At 40.8% G+C, this 17,272-nt stretch overlaps 1 protein-coding gene across 3 annotated transcripts in view; it reads left to right on the top strand.

The window, feature by feature from the left end:
• GAB3 (GRB2 associated binding protein 3) overlaps positions 1 to 17,272 on the top strand; it is an 86,072-nt gene that overhangs the window by 10,275 nt on the left and 58,525 nt on the right. The gene's annotated exons all lie outside the window — the stretch shown is intronic.

Below are 17,272 nucleotides of genomic sequence, written 5' to 3'. Positions count from 1 at the left end.
TTGGAACCATACGTTTTCCAACATAATGTCTCGTTCAGCCCTTTGGATGAGAGGAACTGTGGATTATGCTCTCCTTTTGGATACGTGCTGGCCCAGTCTAGTTGGAGAGTTAGTTGGGTTGAGTGACCCAGATGCAACCTTTAGTTATTTTACATCTCAAGATGGTTCTGTAGTGTTTATTCATCTGAGATGACATTTCTTTCTTTTTTTAATGGGAAAAATATTTGTGTAAAGAACGTTGCTGTTCTTGGCATCTTGAGTGCAAAAATGTTCAGCAAAGTCATTTCCCTTGGACAATTAATTTGGGTGGTGCTGCAACAGACCTGAAGCCCCTGTTTAATCTTTGACAATATGTTTTCTGCTTTCAGGAATACCAGATTAGTGGTCCCTGTTCAAGGGGGGGAAATGGCCACTGGCCTTGTATATCTGACACCTCAGGACTATAATTGTTACAGCCACTATACATAGAAGCTGAAACAAAGGGAGAGCATGTTGGCGTATTAATAACCAGTCTAATAATGCTATCAAATATTAAAAGGAAAACTGTTGATGGGCTGCCAAAATGAAACTGATGGAAGAGTGCAATGCCACTTTAAATAGTTCTTGTGGTCCACCTACTATTAGGCACCTTCTGCTTGGGAACTTCAGATCTTCTTGTAAAGTGATTTGTAAAAAGCAGATTAGCATTTGTTATATGATTACACAGCTAAGGTTAGGATTAAGTGTGGAGTGAGGAATCTCCTCTAGCCTCATCCCCTCTCAGGAAGCCTTGGAAATGCTCTGTTGTTTAGTTCTGATGAAACTGGGTTCAAATCCCGACATGGCTGCAACTCCAGCTTCCCATCTGTAGAAATAGGGTGGAAATAACTGACCACACAAGATTGTTAATAAGGAAAAATGTACAGTCCTTTGCTTATAAAAAGCGCCTTGAGAATTTCTGCTGTAAGGAAATTGCCTTTCATATCTTGCGATTCCTAAAGTAAACTCTATATGTGGCAAACAATATAAATTGTGTGAATGACCCATATTTCATTGCTCATGTCTTACATAAACTCCTCTGGATTAGATGAGGTTATAAACAAACCCAGTCTAGAATCACAATTAGTGTAAACTGTGGACTCTACACTGCTCATAAGACAGCTGTTTGGGCATTTGAAAAAAAAAAACTGTTGCAAATTCTAGAGTTTACAGATGGAGGAGTTTACAATTCTGAAGATCTGTTACCAGGATGACAGCAATGGTAAATGCTAATCGACAGTTCATGGGGTTGCAACCTCTTTTTCCCACAGTCACAAAATCTGCTGAGAAATCTGATAAATAACCCCGCTTCATCATCAGAAAAGCTCCTAAGAACTTGGGATATCTCTAGGGTCCTTTGATAGTTCTTTCCAGGACTTAGAGCTGCCTCTCATCCAGGTGGTGGTGGAGTTGACTATTCCCAAGGATCTCTAGAAGACAGGTGATGATGATTAAATCAGTTTAAAGCTATAGTGAGACATGGAGATGGAGGACATGTGGCCCTCTAGATGTTGGTCAGCAACTCCCATTGTCCTTGAGCATTGGTCAGGAGTCCAACAACACCTGGAGGGCCACAGGTTCCACTTCCCTGGTGTAGTGGACTGTGCATTGTTTCCATGGAAATTAATGGTTTAAAACCTGCAGCAGGGTTGTAAGTGATAGCTTTTATTTATCTACTGTATTTAAGAATTTATAAACTGCTTTACATTAAAAACCACCAAGCAATGTATAAATCTTTTGTATTTCCTTTAAATGGCATGACTCAGAACAGTTTTTATTTGAGTTTAGCAAAACCAACACACACTCTTCACCATTTTGAACTGAAAGAGGATCCAGGACAAATTTGTCTTGCTTTGCAAGGGGATTAATTTTACTCTTGACTTACAAAGGCACTTAAGGGAGCAGCTGCTATTTCTCTTCCTTCTTTGAGAGAACTAGGTTATCACACCACACATTCCACACAACACCCCCCTCCAAATAATTGGCCACTTCCACCTCCAACTTCTTTGAAATTCATTTATTATGAATTCTGAGCTGTAAATAGATAAAAGTGAACCATCAGGGACTTGTGGTTTTCTTTGCTTCTGGTTATGAATCCCCCACCCCCTTTTTGGATTCAGTTGCATCCTAAATCTCCAAGATGAATGAGACAACCAGATAAGGTGCACTTTGCTAGATATGAGGAATATGAACTAATGGCATCCTGCTTTTTGTTTACTCACCTCAGAGCACCAAAGGTGGCAGGACTGCGCCAAGACAGCATCCTGAGTTGCATGGCTTCTGTATCAGCTTCTGAATGTGGCTAGGCCAGGGCTGCATTCAGAAAGCACTCTCTTCTGCTTTCCTGACGTTTACTCTCCTGATATTTTTATTTTATTTTATGTGACCTTTCAGATGACGTAAAAAACCACTTCTGAAAAAAAAAACCTAGCGGAATCTAAAGGAAACCTAACACTGGTTTCTGTGTTAATTGTTTCCAAAAAAGAAATCTGTTTGCAAACCTATTATCCCGGAATATTGTGGGGCAAAATTTGGGGCAGTATCCTTGCATATAATCCCCCGCCCTGCAGTTTTCATTGGTGAATCCTGGGGGAAGAGACACGCACATGCTCATAGAGGGTGGGAGGGGATGGTACATGTCCGATTATGTCTGCTGTTGTATCACACCACAGCCACTGGCATGTATGTCATTTAGCGCAACATGACAGTAAAGCAATCAGGTAATGCAGTGTAAAAAGAATGTCGGAAACTGGGACAGAAGCACTACCAGTAGTATTGTAACTATTTACTTACTTACTTACTTACTTACTTGCTGGCTGGCTGGCTGGCTGGCTGGCTGGCTGGCTGCCCTTCATCACAAGATCTCAGTGAGGTTTTTCCTAAAATGGGTATTTTTGGAAGTGGGGTGTCAAATCCTGCCCAAAACCATCCATTGACCCTGAAAGCTGAGAAGACACTGTCAGTTCTACTTGGAGGGGATTTGTACAAATCATCTGGGGCTTCCTCAGGCCTACTGATACCTTCCTGTTGTGCATGGGTGATACAGCTTAGGCTGCATTAGTATAATAGTGGAAAATAATACGAGATTATTTTAAAATAAAAATGCTGCTTTGAAAAGCAGCAAGTGAACTGGTGTATCTTGGATGGGGAAGGTGTTTTGTTTTTTGTGCCCAGAGGGTAAGAATGCTGATCGAGGCATTGTACTTTCAGCTTCTGAGAACATATGATTGAGCCCTCCACTAATTAATCAGCAAATACCAGAGATGAAATTTAGGGAATTTCTTCCAAAGTATGTTCACTGACCTGCCGGTTAATGATGGAGTTATTCAAGCCCAGTTGCTTAACTTTTCAAAGGAGAACTGTTGTGTCATCACAATGCTCTGGTTCCATTCTCCCCCACCCCATCCCTTTCCTTTTCAGGAATCAAAACTTGAGAATAGAGCAATAGGTGAATTAAAACAACAAACAACTGTGCATACAGCTTGATGGTACCTTTCAGCATCCTTGCTGGGTTTTCTGGAAACTTGTCACACAAATGGGAATAATGACTAAATACCGGGCTTGATCTAAGTTAGTTGAATTGGGGTACGATGGGACAAGTTAGTCATGATTTAAGTCCCATTGATTTCATGACTTAAGTCATGACAAGCTTGTTTCAATGATATCAGCAGGACCCACCTGAAACCAGTTTAGTCTGGATCAGCTCCAGGATGGCCACCACCTGTGTATTTCCAAAATAAGAGAAAATGTGCCCCCACCACCTAAAAGAAAGAGTACAATTTTGCATAAAATTTGTATGAACATATGCAAATTTAGAAATAGTTGCTGCAGTTTGAGCTGAAATACAATACCAGAATAGGAAAGATTATGACAAGGGGATCTGTTTGCCTATTCCATTTGCTATTCAGATACTGTTCATTGCCAGATTCAAGACTCTTGCTCTCCCTTGTTACAGTTCTTTTACCTTTAGACTCACAGGCTTTCACACAAGAGGACCTCTTCACGTGTAAAGCAGGACCCATGGCTACCCTATCTAACTCACAGAAACTTCCTGAACCCCACATTGTGATGGCGCTGTTTATTCCCATCTGTTTCCCTTATGCAGTAGCTATGCATATAAACTGGGTCTTCGGCTGTGAGTTCAGATCTTACCTCAGCCATACCCTTGATGCCTTTCTGTAGAATGGTGTCAATAAAAACGGCATTTGCAAGAGGAGGAAAGGTGAGATGAGGAAAGGTGAGATGAGGATTGTAAAGCACATTACACATTTTATTTTTTTTAGAGATGCTTGTTCAAAGATCAAAACAGAAGTCTCCAAAGTAAGTAGTTTTGGTTTCTATTCATGCTGTTTACCCTCCCCTCAAAACAAGTGTAGATGCTTGGATTAAAACATTAAATTCTCATTTGGGCATTTGGACCTTTGTCATGACAAGTGGATTGCTGTTGTTTAGGATGCCAGCCATCTATGCCCTCTTACAAGTTACCATTCCAGTATTCCTCTCATGGTTTTTGTCCTGCAACAGTCAGCCAGAATGCTGAATCATTGTTGAGCTGTTTTGCCCACCATAGGTTTACCCCGTTTTTTCTACTTATGCAGTCTTTGGGGTTTTTATTGGCCCTGACTACTTTCCTATGGAAGGTTGACCATTTCTAAATCTGACCCTTGGGCTTTATGATGTTCCTCATGCCTGACATATAGAATATAGAAACCTGAAGACTGAACTAGAAAAATCTTGGATAAAATTAAGACATTCCCGTCCTCTTTTTCCTCAGGTCTGATCATGAAACCCTAGATTTTAGGAGTAGCATATTTAGCAACTGTAGTTTTAAACATGCTTTCTTATAAAGTTACTATTTCATTCATGGATAATAAACTAATGTTGAATAATATTGCTGGAGCTATCCTTTGGTCCTGCAGTATGCTTATTGTTATTGTTACAAGGATTTAAATTGTAACAAGGATTTACTTTTAGAGAAAAGTAAAATTATTTCGAAAATAGAAAGCACTTCATGTATAATGCAGGTCTATTGACATGTGCATTATACACCCACTTTTGATATTTACTAGTTCATTTCTTTGTTTTGGCTATTACTGGGATATTACTGGGAAATCAATATGGTTTCTTTGTTTAGATGGTGGCAGAATGCTGTTAATACGTACAGGTTGCCTGATTATTTCTGTGTTGGATTTGTTCTCTGCATTAGTTCCCTAGGATTTGAGAAGGAAAAAAGACCGTAGCTCAGAGGCAGGGCACCCTCTTTGCAAGCAGAAGGTCCCCAGGTTCAATCTGCCGCATCTACTCTGTGTGTGTGTTTGTGTGTGTGTGTGCGCGCGCGCTAGTAAAATTTCTTGTCTGAAACCCTGGAGAACTACTGCTTGTATTTGTTGAGTAGCTGTGGAGAACCTTGAAGTTAAAAGGTCATTTACCTGCTTTTATGGTAACGTTTTCAGAGTAGGATGAGTTATGGACTGGGCACTACTTCCCATCTCTCCTCCTTGTTGTAAGTGAAGAAGAGAAGGTCTGACAAAGCATATTTGGAGAGAAAAAAAATCTTCCTGGCATATATCCACACAATACATTTAAAGCATTATGCCACTTTAAAGTGTCATGGCTTTCTCTAAAGAGGGGTGTAGTTAGTTAAGGGTGCTCGGAGTTGTTAGGAGACCCCCTCCCCAATACACAGAGCCACAGTCACCCAAATGGTTAAAAATCAATTCTGTGGCATTGCAGTTTTGTGAGGAGAAGAGGTAAAGGTAAAGGGACCCCTGACCATTAGGTCCAGTCGTGACCGACTCTGGGGTTGTGGTGCTCATCTCGCGTTATTGGCCAAGGGATCCGGAGTACAGCTTCCAGGTCATGTGGCCAGCATGACAGAGCCGCTTCTGGCGAACCAGAGCAGCACATGGAAATGCTGTTTACCTTCCTGCTGTAGCGGTACCTATTTATCTACTTGCATTTGCATTTTGACATGCTTTCGAACTGCTAGGTTGGCAGGAGCTTGGACCGAGCAACGGGAGCTCCCCCCGTCGCAGGGATTCGAACCGCCGACCTTCTGATCAGCAAGCCCTAGGCTCTGTGGTTTAACCTACAGCGCCACCCACGTCCCGTGAGGGGAATAGGGGTCTTCCAATAACTCGTCACACTTTCAACAGTTCCTAAGATTCTTGGGGAGCTGACCTGGCTCTTAAACTGTAGTTTAAGTAGTTATTTATGTGTACAGTGCATATGTGGCCTATGTGATGGTGTAAATACTTTACCTTCCGCTGTACAAATTTATATGTGTATATATGTACATATAATCTCCTGCAACCCCCACCCCCCGGGGAGGGAAGCACTTGGATCAAAGTATCAGTAAGGCCAGACACTCTGAAAGCAGTCAAGTGAATAATAATCTCTATCTTGTGGCTTTTTATTTTCTAGTAAATCAGATAGAACGGGTGGAAACATTTCCAAGTATTTTGTGTTCTTGAGTTGTCTATCATGTCAGTCTATTAGCTGGCTAAAAAGTGAGGGACAAAAAACGGTCAAATCCCCATTTTGAAAGATGTGAGTGCCTCAGACTTTGAAATTAACGACTCACAAGTAGCTTTCCCTGCCTAACTTCCTATTTTTGAAAGAAACAGCAGAGCCACACACACCACAGTCTTTTAATATACCCTGACGTATATTGTCACCAAAACTGGATGATGATCAAAGTGAAAACCTTTTATGTGGTAAAATTCAAAGCAGAAGACTGCGGTAGTGATTATACCAGTGTGAAGCTTTGTAGAACGTTCTCAAAGTAAAATCGCAAGGAATGCAGGAACGTAGTGCATTGTGTGGAGAAAGGTTAGAGATATTTTCTCTCTCTCTCCCTTTTTCTCATAACACTAGAACTTCTGGACTTATAATAAAGCTGAATATTGGAAGGTTCAGTCCAGACAAAACCAAGTATTTCTTCATGTAGTACAAGTGTGTGGAATTAGCTGCCACTGGATGGCCACCAGCTGTAAAAGACAATTGCAATCCATTGAGGACCAGGCTTTTGACGGCTACTATCCGCTATAAGTTTGCTCTTCCTCCACTGTTGAAGGCAATGTGCCTCTGAATATCAGTTGCTAGGAGGAGTCAGAAGTGGGGACAGTTGCTGTTGTACTCAGGCCTGCTTGCAGGATTCCCAGAGGCATCTGGGTCAGCCTTGTGGAAATCAAGATTCTGGACCAAATGAGCCTTTGGCCTGATTCTACAGGGCTCCTCTTATGTCCCTAACAAGAGCTTGTTTCTGCCCAGCTCAGCTGTGATTCTCAATTTAAAGAGCAAGCTGGTTACAAAGCAGGGGTGGGGGAGGATCTCAGTGGCTGATGCAGTTTTGGGGGTCCCTTAGGCTTGGGAGATGCTTAGGCATTTCCCTGCATGGGCTCACCTGTCACTGCAGTCTATTCACTTGTCCAATCTGTATTAGCTCTTGAATGCTCAGAGAGGACTGGTGAGCTTGTAGTAATGGTGCAGAGGAGAACCTGGGGGCTCTGGGGGTTGCAGTTCCCCCCCCCATGGGACCTCAACAGCTGCCCAACAATGCCTCCCCTTACACCAGCCCTGGGAATGCTCTCAATCAATATATTTAAGATAGATTTTTTTCCATATCCGGGACATAAAAGTCTCATATTCTGTTCCGTGCCACTGTACAGATCAGCTCTGTCGTCTCTGACAATATTGATCATCCACTCAGCGAGGGAGTAGTTCAGCTGTCAGAGAGCTGCTGTCATTGATCAGGGATCCTGTGCATATTGCAGGTGCACTACAGCTGAGACCCATCCCTCGGTGATTCAGGATACAAGGGGCCTTCCCTCAATTGCAGGCTGCTTGGAAAAATCATTGTGCAAATCATTGTTTCTGTGCATGGATCCCTGTTCCTGGACCAGGGCTAAATAATAGTAGGTAACAATTACTATACACTATGGGAGGCTCCAAAAACATCTCAAGCTTTGCTTACTGTTCTCTCAGATGGAGGAGCTAGAGTCATTTAAGATACTTACATTCAAATTTACTAAAAATATAATTACAGTAAATGAGTTGTTTCGCTTTCTTATAACAGGTGAAATGTAGCCACATATAAAAACCACTTTGAAAATGCTTTTATTAAAAGTGTTTTCTAAAATGCATTGAATTTTCCATAATGCTCACCATCACTATCGAGTGTCACATTGTATATTGTACAGTGGTACCTTGGTTTACGAACACCTCGGGTTACGAACTTTCGGATTACGAACCATCGAAACCCGGAAGTAAGTAACCCGAGGTTTTCGAGGCGTATGGAGGCCTCCACGGAGGCATCGGAGCGTCCGCGACTGGGACGCAGCCACAGAAGCGCTCCGATGCCTCCATACGCCTCGGAAACCTCTTGGCAGACAGTGAAATTCATGTTAAATTGAAGCTTTAGGGGGTGTTTTTCATCGTCTAGAACGGATTAATCCACTTTCCATTATTTTTAATGGGAAAGTTTGCTTCGGTTTATGAACACTTCGGTTTATGAACAGACTTCTGGAACCAATTGTGTTCATAAACCGAGGTACCACTGTACTTAAGACACACTTAAAACATTTTATTTGCAGCTGTATAGCTGAGTCTGCTGTCTTTCCCCCAAGTTAATCTTCAGAACCATCCAAGTTAGACCACAAGCTTCATTCATGGCCCTTGGTGTGTCTTTGGATCTGTGGCTGAAGACAGGAAACTGCACATCCATTATTAAGTATTCATGTTGATTTTAACTGTTTTTGTGTTGATTCCCTTATTTTTTGTGTTGTTTGTATTGTGTTGCAATTTGAATTCCATAAGAAATTAAAGAAACAACAAAATACATTTAAAAATCATGCAGCAAAAAGCACATCACATCACAATTGCTACAACAGGAACAAAAAATCATTAAGTGGTCTGTCAAGACCCCCAGCAATTTTCAAGTGGCCCATGGGGAGATTTTTTAGGGGGAATCTCTGCTTTAAGAGAAACCTATAAGCATTAAAACATATAACCTATAAAACAACTTCAGGTTAGTCTCCCCAAATCTGTTTCCTTTAAAACCCTTTTCTCCTATCGCCAGCTGGTCATATTGTTTTCCAACCACAGGTGTTGAAAACTGCAGCCCATTTCCTTTTGATGGTTGTGGTTAGTTGCACACAACAAGTATCTTATTGTGGGTTTGTATTTTTTTTTTAAAAAAAAGACCTGCTCTATTGCCATTCACTTTGCAAAAGCAAAAATAAAATTGTACAACAAGAAAGCCGTGTGTGTGTGTGCGCGCACACACACACAGTGGTACCTCAGGTCAAGTACTTAATTGGTTCTGGAAGTCCGTACTTAACCTGAAGCGTACTTAACCTGAAGCGAACTTTCCCATTGAAAGTAATGGAAAGTTGATTAATCCGTTCCAGGCGATGAAAAACACCCCCTAAAACAGCAATTTAACACAAATTTTACTGTCTAATGAGACCATTGATCCATAAAATGAAGGCAATAATCAATGTACTGTACAGTGGTACTTCAGGTTAAGTACTTAATTGGTTCAGGAAGTCCGTACTTTCCCATTGAACTTTCCCATTGAAAGTAATGGAAAGTGGATTAATCCGTTCCAGACGGGTCCGCGGAGTACTTAACTTGAAAGTACTCAACCTGAAGCGTACTTAACCCGAGGTATGACACTGTGTGTGTGTGTGTGTGTGTGTGTGTGTGTGTGTGTGTATATATATATATATATATGGACTTCATTGTTCTTATTTGAATTCATATCCTGTGTAGGATGCTGTGTGTGAAACCCAACAAAATAATTACTGGAGCATTGGGTGATATCCAGCTGAGTCATACGTAGAACAGACCCATTGGGTATATTCTGAGCATGACTAATGTTGGATATCATCCATTGTTTCTCTCCCTCCACCCCCTTTGATAGTATCCAGAAACAAATATTCTTGGATGGAAAGTTCAATAACAGAAATAACTGTTCACAGCCAAAGTGATGTCCACAGTCATATTAGCTTCAACATCCATCTTGAGAGTATGTGGTTGCCCTCTCTTTTGCTGCTGCTTCTTTATATTTCTAGGAACATTAAGAAACTGCTCCATACCAAGCCATACCATTGGCCCTCTAGCCCAGTATTGTCAGCACTTCCTGGCAGTGGCTGTCCAGAGTCTAAGACAGGAATCTTTCCCAGCTGTGGCTGGAGAGATCTTCCTATGACCTATGTTTGAGTTGAAACCCTTCTCCAATGTTCAGTTCTGATAAGTACAAAATCCAGTAATGCTTTGTGCTTGGTTTGTTTAAACAAATAGGCTATGATGTCATATATATATATATATATATATATATATATATATATATATATATATTCCATTTTCTGATTACAGTCATCATTGTGTCCAGAAAGGAACTCTCTTAAGAGTTTCTGTAGCAACGTAATGCAGTCTATGCAGATGTAGAGAAAGAAGCAAAGTTCAGAGGGAGCTTATCAGAAATGAATCTGAGTGAGACAGCAATTTTAAGAGTAAAGTATTTGGAAGTATTGGTTTTTGAAGGAGGAGTTCCAAGGAAGCAACAACAGCCCGCCCCCCTTTCAGCATCATTTTATCAATTGTTACAGCAAAAGCACTTCCATGGAAGTCTGTACTAACGGTTCCAAGAAGTGCTTGTTGACGTGCCTGCATCCTGAGGCAAGGGCTGTTGGGAGGGTCCAAGACAACGGGCCTATCACATCTCAGCTGGAGTCACTTTGAGCAGAGTTCAAAGAATTTCAAATTCTTTCCCTTCAATCCTTTGCGTGTAAGACAAATTCAAGAGGCAAAGGTCTTTCGCAGATGTGGAAGTGTGAAAGAAAGCTTTTCCTATTGAATTTCTGCCTCCCTCAAATAAAGCCTATCAGATATAACAGTGGCAAATTTAGGGAGGAGCTAAGAACTGATATATATTGTATTGCACAATCCTGTGAAAAACTAAAAAGAACACTCACAAAACCTAGATAAATATACTTTAAAATATTCTGCAGTAAGCTTCAGAATAGCAAGTTTCTTAGCAGGAAGCTATTACAGTACATACCAAAACTCTCCACAGACCTATGTATCTTTTTTTGCTTTAAAAAAGAAACAGCTTATTGAGGGTTTATTCCAGATACTTATGCTCTGTAATTGATAAGAGGGTTGTTTTAACTCTTAGTTTTCTTTTCTGTTCTATTCTGTTCCTTATTTATGCCGGGTTAGCAAATTTATCAGAAAGCAACAGGAGGGATTTTTCAAAGTAGCTGAATGTTGTTTTTGTGTATGAATGTGTGGATAAATGTTCTCTTGGCAAGAGTCCTTGTGTGAGTAAGCAGAAATAAATATTTCTTTTTTTTATTTCTATATCGCATATGATACTGAAAGGCTCTAAACATGGGGTGAGGAACCTTTGGTCTGCCAGATGTTGTTGAACCCCAGTGTCTATCAGCCCCGGCCAGCGTGGTCATTGGCCAAAGACCATGGGAGTTGTAGTCCAGGAAGATCTGGAGGGCAAAAGATTTCCCATCTGTAGTCTAAATAATTGACTATACCGGTATGTGTAAAACATGTACAGTAATGCTTAGGTCTCGCTCAGTGTCCAGGCTATGAAAATTGTTACAACACTTCCACAATAGATAGAACATTGAAAGCTGCCATTTCCATATTTGAAAATGATGTGATTAATGCAAATTTTGAAAATGGGACATTTTTGCCTCTTACCACAGTGTTTTGTTTTAATTCATTTTGTAACATTAAGAAATGTTATAAACCACTTACTCAGATAATCCCTAAGTACACAGAATAATCCTAACAATTAATACTATATAAGTAAGGGCTTATATATGAAGTAGCACTATGTTTCTTGTTAATGCAAGGATTTAGCCTTGGGTTAGAATAATAGCACATACAGAGCATATTAGTCTTTTTTTGTTTTTTAAAGCAGGTTACAAACATTAGTGCCTCTTGCATATTATTAACTCCAGTTTGGTCCAAGATGAGCAGGATAAAAGGAAAAATATTCCTGGTTATGGAATCTGAGGCTTGAGGGGGGGAAGGGCAGGGGAATGTTGATTATTGACCAGATACATTGACCACACTATATTGCATGTTTTCAATAGTACAGCCGTGTTCCTTGTACCTGGTATTATTGTGGGATTTTTCTCTTCCTCATATCATTAATGCAACGAGGGGTATTTTCTTTTCTTTTTTTAAACAACTAGCTATTTCAAGCTTGTTATTTCCTTGACCCTCAAGACCAGCTTGCTGTTGTTTGTTGATGTGATTTCTATAGTTACACTGGCAGAAATATGCTGCCTTTCTCATTTGGGCCCCTCAATTCCAGAAATAGCTAGATAGAGCAAAGTGTTAATAGCTGGCGACTCTAGACATGAGTCATAACCATGGTGGCTGTGATAGCAGTGGAAAGATGGCATTGATAAGGCTCCAGAGTGTATCTTTAATCTTTAGATGTCAGTTACCTAACCTCCTTGTTAGGTACTGGGAGATATCTGTGTCTTGGAGGAGACAAAGGCACAGGTATGGTAAGACAAGGACTCACATGGCACCAGTAGGAGGATCAGGTAAGCTGAGGTGAGTAGGAGAAAGTAGACTCTACCAGAGCTGGAGGTATAAAGATAAGCAAGCACCTGACCTGCTCTGAAAATATGCTATCCTGCTTTCTCCAGATTTTTACCTCCTAAGTCACTTTACGCTTCAATGTGTCTACAATTGCTAAATGTATGGCTGGTAACTTTGCAGAAAAGCCAGGGGGCCATATGCACTATACAATTAAAGCACAATTATGTGACTTGAAACAGTCATGATTTGCCCAAAGAGTTCTAGGAACCATAGTTTGTTGAGGGCGATAAGAGTTTTTAAGAGACCACCCCTCACAGAACTACAGTTTCCAGAATGGTTTAGCAGTGAGTCAACTATAAGTGGCCTTCTGGACCAATTTCAAATGGCAACAGCTTATGAAGGAGCTAGGAGGTCACTGTGGACCTGTGATTAACATACATACAATTTGACGTTACCTCAAAGATCCTTTTTTGCCAATCGTTCAGTGAAATGAGCCTCCCCTAACAAGCCGCCGTCTGAAAGTGGATGACAGATTTCAGTCTGTCTCAGCTGCCTATTTGGAAAGCATGCTGGCCTTGGTCAGATGATTATTTTTTTATGAGGATTAGAAAAGCTTGTCTTTTAAGAAGCAAATTGTTGCTCAGAAATCTGAGGTTTTAATCCAGGGGAGTTGTATGCATCTTTTGTTGTGGAATGTCTGCAGGTAGAGAGGGTCTAGATTAGAATGCTGTGAGAATTGTCCATGATAGGACAAATGATTGTGAGAACTCCAAAACGATTATTGCTTTCTGTTTTGAAGAGGATAGCACACATGTGAGACCAAAAGACATTGTGTGTTTCACGCTGGTTGCAGCTAGACTTGCGACACATAATTGCAAAAGGTCGGGTTGTCCATAAATTGCTGGTAGATAGCAATTGCAGAGAAGCTTAGTCATCATCACACTGGTGTCATCAAAGGCCAACTAAATCAGAATCGTTCACCACTGTTTGGAGTAACTTGGTTTCTTATATAATGGTGAATAATACAATGAAACCCCTCCCAAAGTACCTTTCAGTTTGAAAAAAATAATAGCAGGCAAGGTCACAAATACAAATTATGAAGATCAGGGTTAATGTATGGTCTTGTGGGCAGCAGCATTGTAATTTGCAAATCTTGATTCACAAAGGGGGACTGAAAAAAGGTCTTTTGACTCTGAAACAAAAGAGAGAGAAAAGTAAAGAGAAATGTGATGATATTTTGTTGCTGAGCTGTTTCTTCATGGTTCCTGATTACTAGTACTGTATTTCTAAACAATTTTTGTGGGGGAATAAAATATTGGTGTTTATTTATTTATTTTAGTTGTTATAGAAGTACTACACTGCTAAAACATAACTTTAAAAGGTTTTAAAAGAATGAATAGCATAAAATATATTCCATGGTGTACAAAACATATCAAGTAATCACAAATGTTGCTAAATAAAATCATATTTAGTAGGAATGTGCCAACTATGTGATTGGTTTGGTCATATAAATCACAAACAACCCCCCAAATGAAGCAAAGTCGGAGGGGTCTGCATTACCCTTGGCCCCTGGTATCTTATAAGGCAGTTTTTTAAAAAATGACAATAAATCCACAGAATAACAAGATACATCCTTCTATCCTTGAGAGATCACTAAATAAGAGGCAGCTAGCAAATAGAGGATTAATTGTTGGCAAACATAAAAAATACGATGCTCGCATCTGATTGGGCCCACTTCTCCACACACCCCTTCATTACTGCCCATTTGTTTGATTTTTCTCTAGGCCAAACTACAGTTTCCATCAGTATAGCCAATTGTCAAGGATGATGGGAGTTGTACTATAACATAATTGGGGGACCCCAGGTTGGAGAAGATGTATGTAAACCATACTGAACTAGAAGGGCCTAAGTTACATGGCCTCTTCAGTGACTGTGAGTTGTCATCAATATGAGTTAATCTGAATCAGGTTTTTGTGAATTTGTAGTATGGCTCAAATAAATAAATAAATAAGCCTGCCCAAACACTTTAGTTAAAAAGTCACCTTGATCCTGAAGGAGAATTTCATTTGTCGAAATGGAGCAGCTTCGATCTAGAGTTGTAGGTGGGCATTTAGCTGCATAATCTGCAATGTTCTTTTTAAAGAACTGAAACCTGCGCTAGCAGGCTCTGTTAAATGTCACTAACTGCTTTAAAGGTTAATGATCCAAATACTCTCTTGAGTTGTGCTCTTTACTCAAAATACCTCTTTGTTTACTTCCTTTTTCTGTTGATTTAGTTATACATAACCAGCACTTGATTTGCTATTACTTGTTTATAAAGTCTGTTCTTCTTGTTCCTCTCTGAGGACGGCTGCTGTGCTGGTTGCGTTGATGTTGCTGTTTACCTCTGACGTTACAAAGAACACTAGCATAGCACCCTGCATTATTCAGTGAAGGAATCCTCTGTTTTATGGGTGGCACTGAAAATGGGACTGCTGCATTGATGTGGTGGTGTTGTGGTGAAATCACAGTTGGCTGTTTGGGTGTGGTGTTCCGTCTTGCGAGGACTTCTGCATGTTTCTGACACATGTCAAGTTCAGGGTTAAAAACCTCCTGAAAAATCTTTTTGAGCTGTGAGCTGAGACTACACAGGGTTGTGAATCATTATTTAACCTTCATGGGATCAATCATAATGTACAGTCACCCATTATCTAGCACCCAGGGCCTTGAGCTCTGTGGGGAAGCCCCGCTGGTGGTTCTGACATTTACAGAACGCTGTACAGAATTATTTGGGGCAAATGAGGCCCAGGGGACACCTGAACCTACCCCAGGCTACACCCTTTACTGGCCCTGCTTTGCACTGGAAACCAATGGCAAAACGTGGTTCCATTTCATTTATAGAGGTGCACACGCTGAAAGGGTGCAGAAGTGCCCTATGGCAGATAAACCTCAAGCAACAGTGTGTGACTGTGTTTAAGTAAAAGTGACTTTGGGGAGAGGTAAGAAAGGATAATACAGAACAGTCCTTTTGGTTCATTCATAGAATTCTAATATGTCATGATAACAAATGCTTTTGAAAATAACCTGCTTAGCTAGATTGGATATGCAAAATGCTTAAAGTGGTGAAAATTAAATACATGTAAGCAATAGGAAGCACCTCTGCTTCTTTTTGTGTCCTGCACACTCCTCGTGTTCAACTTTTTGTAATTTTGTTTTCTACTAAAATTCTTCCTGTCAATAATTAGCGCATAGTGATTGTTCTTCTGAAGTATTGAAGATAGTGAAGCAACTTAGAGGACCATCTACCATGAGAAGGGCACTTTCACACTCACCACAATGTATCTACAATTACTGGGAAAGATGTTATCATGGGCATTCAGTTGCATAGAACAGTGACTTTTACCATGTCTCACGAGGAACTGGAAATTGTGGCGTTAGCATGGTTGGGATAAAATATGCCCCACCACATAGCCATACAGGGGCTGTAACAGGGACTCCCAACCTTCTGGGGTCTGTGGGTACATTTGGAATTCCGAAAAAGTGATGTGGGCACCACCACAAAATGGCTGCCGTCGGGAGCAGCCTTAAATAAAATTGCTGCCTTGTCCTCTTTCTCAGAATCAAAATCTTTCTCAAGATCACCTCCAAAACAATTCCCCCCTCTCTCTGCAGGGATCAATCCCAAACTCTCACCCTCTCCTAAACTCTCTGTCTGGATCACACACACACACACACACACACACACACACACACACACACCCGGGCACATAGGCCCTATCTCCTCAGAGAATGTAGCATGGGCACTCAAACTATAGCACTTACAAAACACCCATCATGTACTAAAGTGGTGTCTGTATCCACTGTCCAGTCGAGTTGTTTTTAAAATGACAGTGATGGTGCTCCTGGGAAGAAATCATTCTCATGATTTGTTCTCTTGTATTCTCTTTTACCCTATGTTTTTAAAAGAACAATCTCTTTTAGGTCTGCTAGGAAACAGCCAAAAAATAGTCCAAGAAAAATGATTTACAGTCTCTAAATTCAGAACTTCAGTGTCAGACTGTGTACACACAGCCAAGGTCCCCCCCCCAAATATATTGGGTTAATTAGAGAAGTGGGCTGTAGTGGAGACCACCCCTTCCTTGCACAGCTTTTATCAGCAGGCTTCTTTTTCATACATTTTGCCCTCTTGCGGGCCACCTAATGTTTCTTTCCAATTAGTCACCCAACAAGTAGTTTCTCCTCTCAAAAGCAGGCCTAACAGACACAGCTATCTATCAAGTCAGACCAGCCCTTGCTAACACAATTGCAGGAAGTTATTCCACGTCTCAGACAATTCCCATTTCTATCTCTAGAAGAGCAAAAGGTCAGAAAACAGCAGGCAGTTGCTTTGCCAGCAATAGCAACATGGGCAGTTACACAGAACTCAACAGGGAGAGTATGTGGTAAGCAACTCTCTGCCCTCCCTCTCCCTGTGCCCCCTCCCACCAGTTTTCTCTTGCATCAACATGCCTTGAGTTCCAGCTTCCGTGTGCAGCAAAAACGCAATTCACACTAGGTTTCAGAATTGGCTTATTTCAAGGGGTTTCAAAGTTTTTTTTTTGTGTGTGTGTGTGTGGCCCAGACAGTTGCCCACAGTACTGAGCTACGAAAGGGTTTCAGAACATAAAAGGGGCCAGTCAGTTAATAGTCCTGT

Source organism: Zootoca vivipara, chromosome Z2 (genome assembly GCF_965207765.1).
Source record: "Zootoca vivipara chromosome Z2, rZooViv2.hap1.1, whole genome shotgun sequence".
Classification (NCBI taxonomy): Eukaryota; Metazoa; Chordata; class Lepidosauria; order Squamata; family Lacertidae; genus Zootoca; species Zootoca vivipara.
Note: the sequence above shows the minus strand (reverse complement) of the source record. Positions and strands in the feature narration are given on the sequence as shown.